The sequence below is a fragment of the Rhinolophus sinicus genome, chromosome 17, assembly GCF_057876585.1.
Source record: "Rhinolophus sinicus isolate RSI-liver-muscle chromosome 17, RSI-T2T, whole genome shotgun sequence".
In the NCBI taxonomy this organism is placed as follows: Eukaryota; Metazoa; Chordata; class Mammalia; order Chiroptera; family Rhinolophidae; genus Rhinolophus; species Rhinolophus sinicus.
In genome coordinates this window covers 158,148,296-158,156,370 of record NC_142517.1, presented here as the reverse complement: position 1 = coordinate 158,156,370, position 8,075 = coordinate 158,148,296, and the positions used below count along the sequence as shown (strand labels likewise).

The 8,075-nt window shown below is 42.0% G+C and overlaps 1 long non-coding RNA gene across 2 annotated transcripts in view; it reads left to right on the top strand.

Moving 5' to 3' along the window:
• Positions 1-2,623: 2,623 nt before the first annotated feature.
• The window catches only part of LOC141567506 (uncharacterized), a 53,471-nt gene continuing 48,019 nt past the window's right edge, over positions 2,624-8,075 (top strand). For both annotated transcript variants that reach the window (XR_016019716.1, XR_012490170.2), the window contains exons 1-2: positions 2,624-2,686; positions 3,514-3,623. This is a non-coding gene — a long non-coding RNA (uncharacterized LOC141567506). The remainder of the gene's footprint in view (positions 2,687-3,513; positions 3,624-8,075) is intronic.

Below are 8,075 nucleotides of genomic sequence, written 5' to 3'. Positions count from 1 at the left end.
CGCTCACCGAGTTCTTGCTCTGCGCTTAGGGCAGGAACCGAGGTCGGCACCCCACATCCGCCTCAGCCCCCCGGTTTGTTCGCACATGCTCAGAACGCCAGCTCCTGCCCCACTGTGGTTTCGGGGGTCTCCGTCCCCTTCCGTGCGCCTATAGGCAGAGAAGAGGCAAGTAGGGGCCCGGGCGATCTTCATAACTTCCCCTCTACGGACAGAAAACAGCAAAAGAAAAGTAAGGGGCGCAAAGAACAAAGGAGGAAGAAGTAGGGAAAGAGTCAGCCACTCCAGCGCTTGGAGAGGCAGGGTGAAAAATCAAGAACTGGGGGCAAGATGGTTTGGCAAAAGCCCTCTGCCTGTACCCCACGCGTATCTTCCCCCCATTTCTGTGACCTTCCAGGTTCTTTATACTTTTACACAACCAGCTTCCCCAGGAAACAAAGCCCTGTATTTTAATTGATGAGGTGGTAGGAGAAACTAGGCACTTAATTGCTGTTTGATGTTGATGATGATGATGATGATGATGATGATGATGACGATGACATCTGTGACATCTGTGAAACTTCCCCTCTAAACGAACCTCTCAGAAAATGCCGCCAGACTGCGTGTTGGCTTCACAGATTAGTAGAGAACCTCCACTTTGCTACTTGATAAACTCATTGTTTCTGCCTTTTGAATCTGAAACCTTGAAGGCATTAGGCCGGTAAGGCCTAACCCAGGCACCTTCAGTCCCACAATATGTTTCCTCATTGATAAAAGAACTATGTGTGGATCAGTTCAGTGGCCCATGCAGACCTGCTTCCAGGGGATATTTTGTTTATTTTTCTGACAGTCATTCACTTTCTGCCTGTAAGTTCCACTGGACCTTTCCAAGAGGCATGAATGGAAACAGGCCCTTAACACATACTTCTTTATTCTCCTTCCCTCTCCAGCTACCACCTTCTTTGGACTTCTTCCCTTTAAAGCAAAACTGTAAAGAATTGCCTATATTTGTTGCTTCCAGTTTCTCTTCCTTCCATTCTTTTTTGAACTTTTCATTTGAACATTTGCCCTTGCTACTGCACTGAACTGCTCAAGGTCACCAACGATGTCGATACTGCTAAACCCAAATGTCAGTTCTCAACATTTCTATGAGTAGCATTTGGCCAAATTATTCAGTCCCTGCTTCTTAAGACACTTTCTTGTCTTGGCTTCCAGAAACCACATTCTTCTGGTTTTCGTACTACCTGATGGCCACGTTTACTGAGCCTCTTTTCTGGTCACTCCTAACCTTCCTTATCCCTTAAAGTTGGAGTGGGTTGGGAGTCAGTCTTTTGTCTTTTTCTCTTTTCTAGCTACATTCATTCACTTGGTGATCTTATCCAGCCCCATGGCTTTCCAGGTTATACTGACGGCTCCCAAATTTATATCTCTAGGCATGAACTTTTCCTTGAAATTCAGACTCCTAAATCCACTGTCAATTCAACAGCCCCACCTGGATGTCTGAGAGCCATTTCCTGTCTAAAGTAATCTTCCCCCTAAAATTATAGTCTTGGCTCAGCCTCAACACTTGGAGTCATCTTTTTTCTCTCTCTCTCTCATATCTCCTTTCTAATCCATCACAGATACTATTAGTTCCATCTTTAAACCAGAATCACCATCTCTCACCACCTCTTCTGCTACCATCTTGGTCCAAACAATGACCGTTTCTCACCTGCGTTAACTCAGCCAGAGGGACCCTGTTGAAAAGTAAGTCAGATCACTTCTGTGCTCTAAAGCCCAACTGCCTCCTCACTCCCTCCTCAAGTGAAAGTCATTTCATTGTTCTAAGATGTTTGGCCTTATATTAACTCTCCAACCTCATCTAGTCTCTCTTCTCTCATCAACCTCTCCCTTTGCTATGGTCACATTGCCCTCCTTGCTCTTCCTGGAAAACATCCAGATGCCTTAGAGCCTTTGCACTTGCTTTTGTCTATCTCTGGAACTTTCCTCCCCTAACCATCTGCTCTTTCTAGAATGTCACTCACTCCGTGAAGCCTTCCCTGGCCACTCTAATTAATCTACGACCCTCACTCCCACACCTGCTCTTCCTCTCCAACTTTCCTGCTTTGTTTTCTTCCAAAGCATTTATCACCTTCTAACACAATATATTTGTTACTTATTTCTTTATTGGTTTCTACAAACACACACACACACACACACACACACACACACTAAAATGTAAGCTTCAAAAAGTTAAAGATTTGTGTCTGTCACTATTCTATCCCTAGCACTTAAAATAATGCTCAGCACATAGTAGGTATTCAACAAACTATGAATCAGTGAGTCACCAGTACTCCAACCTCACAAAAATCTTCTTTAGGAGAGGAAAAAATTTGAATAAATAATTGTGTTAAATGTTTATATACTCATGTGATGAGTAGTGTGGGCATAAAAAAAGGGCTAGATCACTTCTGAGGTGAAATAGGAGAAGTGTCCTAGAAGTAAGCCTTCATCAGGGAGCAGGTGTCACCATCCCCACTTTAGACCGTGCAGCCAGCTGCTCATTGTTGCTGATGATTTTCTGGGCCAGCCAGACTCCTTCCATGGCTACCTCTGATCCCTCATGTCACTGCCATGTATGACCTGACAATGTCTTGCCTTCTACCCTAGGACTTCTCGGCGGCCCAGCAGGTCCTGCTGTGTCTTCAAGCACATACAACAGGAAGTGTTGGTGAGTTAATTCCCTAGGGCCTGAACTTGGACCAAGGGAAATGGAAGCCAGTGGATCCATATCTTTTCCTGCTACCACCCTCACCCCCACACATCCACCTATTGGGGCACACATGATAGCTTCAAACAGCCTCTCTGAAAATATTAATATCCTGTGATAAACAGCTATCAGCTTCAAAATTGTGACCTGCTCAGTAACTCACTCCCTTATATTTCCTTTCTTTAGTTCTCTGCCTCACTCTCCTTTTCCCTCATTCTTGCTTCCCTGAAATTACACTCCCCTGGAACTGCTCTGTTTTCTAGAGAAGACAAGGTAAGATGGTATTCCTCTCCTGATCATCAACTCCAAGAAGGTGGTGGGATTTCAGGAACATTTTGAAAGACGGGTTTTGTTGAATAGTGGAATGACAATTTACTACTTATTTGTGAATCTTGCACAAGTCACTTAGTTTCTATGAATATTTAATGCCCTCTGGTGTAAGTTGTGTACCAATAATTCCTGTCCTGCCTGTGTTACTCAACTGCCATGCAGCTCACATAAGAACATATGGGAAGGGGTTTGTAAACGCCTCACCTCTATACACATGTACAGTGTAGCAAACCTCTAAGCTTTGATCTGTCCAGCATATCTCCTCTAGGCAACAGCCCATCCCTACCACCCTCCTGCCAAATGATTACCTCAGAAATACCATAAAGTAAAATATCATCCCACATCTGACCACATTTCATTGGTTCAGAGATGGACCCTTGGCCCAAGATAGCAGTTAAAGTTCTTCAGGTATTGGGCCATGGGTCGAGGCAATGTTTCTCTGTACACTTGGAGTCTAGGATGTCAGACTCAGATGCTGTTAGCCTGTCTTCATTATATGGATAGAAAAAGCAGAAGCTAGCTTGCAACAAGAGAAAAGAATAAAGCAGACCTGGAGCATTAACTAAAGGTAAGAGACATAGCTCTACATGGTATCTGGAGGCCAACCGCTTTCTCTTCTGTGAAACAATCTCATATCCTCATGAAAAATTCCCCCTTTTAGTTGGATTGCTGTTATTTTAATCCTGTTTAGTTGGGTTGCTGTTATTTTAATCCAAAAGAGTTCCACTATACAAGATATTACTCTAAGAGTATACCTATTTAAAACTATGCTGACCTCAGCTCAGCCCTCAAGGGAAGCTTGGTTACAGGAAAGGCATAGCACACAATACCTCCCAGGGAGGCCTCTTTATACTTGTTCAGAAAAGACTTCTAATTTTTGCCCCAGGAAACTAAAATACAATTTATTCATCAAAGATGTTTATAGCTCCGCGAGAAAGCCAATAGGTGGGCTATAAATAGAAGCAATAAGGAGAGAGAAAAGGTGAAAAAAAGGTTTTGTTGGGGGTGGGAGTTTCTACTGCCTACAGTGTGTATTAGGAAAGTATGTTTTGGGTCCTGAATGTAAAACATCATATGAGTATACACCTTCTTTTTTGCAGGCAACAAAGCTGAGCATTACTTTTCATTCTTAGGCACACACCCAGGTCTTAATTCTTCTACATATATTTGAGTCCACTTCTTACATGCAAGGGACTAGGCAGAAGTTTAGTTGAATTTCCACTATGAGTTGCATAATACAAACTTATAGTATTTGTTTGACAAAAAAAAACAAAACAAACAAACAAAAAAACCACAAAATATATTTGGGAAGCGGGATGTGCTCACATGAAAAGCCAGGTAGCAATATACACCAGCACCACTCAAGATGGCACTGGACAACATGTAATAAGTGCCAGAGTACTGCAGATAACAAGGGCTTCCTGCTGAAAGGAAGAAGGAGACATTCTATGTTGACGAAGTTATGGAAAGCTTCGAGGAAGAGGCAAAAATGAAATCAGACTTTGAAGAATGAATAGGTTTTAAAAGACATGAGCAAAGGAAAAAAGTGAGGAAACTTTGCTCAGGGACAATAAACAAATTGTAGTTGAGAAGCCAGATTACAAATGGCCTTTAGTATGAGGCCAAAGAGTACTCCTACTTCTTTTAGTGAGAACATTTTAGCTATGATAATATCATATAAGTCTATAGTACAATGCTTGGTACACAATACATGCTCAATTATTCTAAGTTTTAAAAAATATACAAATAAATGTATTTATTGCTTATAACACAGAACAGTGCTAAAAGTAAGCATTCAATTCAAACACACAATTCATTGATTTTTAAAAGAAACCGGTTTTCCCTCGGAATAATTTGGAAATATTGTCAAATGATATTTCTGCAGTCATTTCTCATGAATATATAACTTTCTTGCTATGGTTGGCAAAACTATCTTAAATCTACACTCATTTTTCTGCTATCCAGGTAGTAGTCTCTTCGCTTTTCATTTATACAGTATTTAGGAAGGGGGTTGGGCTAGAAGTAGGCAGGATTCATTAGCACAATATGCAAATCACCAGTAACAGTGCAGAAAACTCAGCATCTCCTGCCATTTTAAGAAAAACATGTAAGTGTTTATCTTACAGTGTTGGAGGTAAGCTGAGTTAAGGTGTGTAACCTGGACAGGAATTGAATATTATTTGCTGGAAGTTCTCCAGCAGGACTGCTCCTTCCCCTGCTCACAGTCTTTCTTACAACAATATTAGGAATTAGGGCTGAAGATCTTTCTCCTCCTTCCTTTATCTTGACAGTTCCTTTCTCTGGAAAATCTTTTCTAATACTGACAACCATCAATTACTCTTGTTTCCTAGCTAAGCCAAATCACAGGCTGGATTTTCTGTCTTTTCCCTAAAAATCCAAATCTATTTAAATGTTAATTTTCCCCCTTGTAATTTTCTTTAACATACAAATGTTATGTCAGTATCCCACTAAAATTTTAAGCATGCCAAATGTGTTGCAAAACTAACAAATAAAAGTGAGACACAACCAGACTGGGCTGTCCAGTTAGTGATTACATTCACCTTTGTTATATGTCTATAATTTCATAGATATGTTCAACTAGATATGGTCAACCCTGGTGGCATTTTCTATGTGTACATATAAACAAATAGCATTTAAGGGGCAGGGCATCTGAATTATTAGCCAGAAAGCCTGAGTTCTGCTATGCAAAGATTTTTATAACCAAAGAGAAATAGAGAATTCAGCCAATCATCTGGTCGTTTGTGGGAGAAATAAGTAACCTAAAATATTGCTTGAAATTACTGACTTTATATTGAAAGAGAATTTCAGGGCTGGAAGTGACCTGATATGCCAATGAGTATAATTCACTCTCTGTGCCCATGCAAACTATTATTAAACATCTCTGATGACAGGGAGCTCACTATTTAACAAATTGATCCATTCCATTTTGGCACACCTATGACTATTAGAAAATCCTTTAATGAAGACATTATCTTGAGGGGCCTGGCAAAATCTCCTTAGGTTTCACTTTTGTAAAATAGGGATAATACTTTATGTTGGCTAGATGGACCTAAAACTCAGGGACAAGATTCATGTCCGGTCACATCACCCTGAACAAAGCACAGCACTGTGTATTTGACTAATCACTTCTACAGAAAGGAATTAGGAATACCTTGGAATGAAATTCCATGTCACCCTTGCCTCTGTGAAGAACACCAATAAAAAAGCTTAACTTGGGGCTGGCCCAGTGGCTCAGGCAGTTAGAGCTCCGTGCTCCTAATTCCGAAGGCTGCCGGTTCGATTCCCACATGGGCCAGTAGGCTCTCAACCACAAGGTTGCCAATTCAATTCCTCGAGTCCCGCAAGGGATGGTGGGCTCTGCCCCCTGCAACTAAGACTGCACACGGCACCTTGAGCTGAGCTGCTTCCCGGATGGCTCAGTTGTTGGTTGGAGCACAGGCTCTCAACAACAAGGTTGCCAATTCAATTCCTCGACTCCTGAAAGGGATGGTGGGCAGCGCCCCCTGCAACTAAGATTGAACACGGCACCTTGAGCTGAGCCGCCGCTGAGCTCCCGGATGGCTCATTTGGTTGGAGCATGTCCTCTCAACCACAAGGTTGCCAGTTTGACTCCCGCAAGGAATGGTGGGCTGTGCCCCCTGCAACTAGCAACGGCAGCTGGACCTGGAGCTGAGCTGTGCCCTCTAAAACTAAGACTGAAAGGACAACAACTTGAAGCTGAACGGCACCCTCCACAACTAAGATTTAAAGGACAACAACTTGCTTGGAAAAAAGGCCTGGAAGTGCACACTGTTCCCCAATAAAGCCCTGTTCCCCTTCCCCAATTAAAAAAAAAAAATCTAAAAAAAAAAAAAAAAGCTTAACTTGCCTATAGAATGATCAACTACTCACCTAGTGATTTATGGAGAATTCAGTGCTTTTTCCAATTTAGACATAAAAAGAGTGACCAGATAGCCCTGATTTTTTTTTTAACAGGTAGGCATCATGGGAATCATTTGCCAACTCTGTAGATACAGAGAAAAATTGAAATTCTTAAAGTTTAAATCCCATAATATTCATGAATTCCTCAGAACATGAGTGACCTTATAGCATATAATTTCCTGAATAAAATTTAAAATGTGAAGACAAGTAGAGAACAGACAGGTCATATTAGATGTAGAAGCTGGATGAATAGCTAGGTACACTCATTAGCTAAATTGCTTTACACAAAACAGTACGTTTAGAGCACGGGCAATTCATATTCATTCCACAGCAGGCTTAGAAGTTACCATCAACCAGAGGTTTATTGAGTTGCTTTAAGAAGAATTATAACTGTTAACTATTAAATCCAAGATGGATGGCAAGAATATGCTGTTATAAAAAAAAAGTAGAGAGCCGGCCCAGTGGCTCAGGCAGTTGGAGCTCCATGCTCCTAACTCTGAAGGCTGCCGGTTCGATTCCCACATGGGCCAGTGGGCTCTCAACCACAAGGCTGTCGGTTCAACAACTTGAGTCCCGCAAGGGATGGTGGGCAGCACCCCCTGCAACTAAGATTGAACATGGCACCTTGAGCTGAGGTGCCACTGAGCTCCCAGATGGCTCAGTTGGTTGGAATGTGTCCTCTCAACCACAAGGTTGTCGGTTCCACTCCCGCAAGGGATGGTGGGCTGCGCCCCCTGCAACTAGAAAATGGCAACTGGAGCTGGAGCTGAGCTGTGCCCTCCACAACTAAGACTGAAAGGACTACAAATTGAAGCTGAATGGTACCCTCCACAACTAGGATTGAAGGGACAACAGCTTGACTTGGAAAAAAGAAGTCCTGGAAGTACACACTGTTCCCCAATAAAGTTCCTTTTTAAAAAAAGAAAAAGTAGAGATTGTGAACTCAGATGTCTTTAAGGGCCAGAGAGATAACAAATTGAAAGGAACAGGCCAGGTAAAAGGAACAAAGGGGTGGACTAGAGATTATACAGGTATTCAAATTCCCCTTTTCCATCTCCTTTTTTTTTTCTTTAATGTA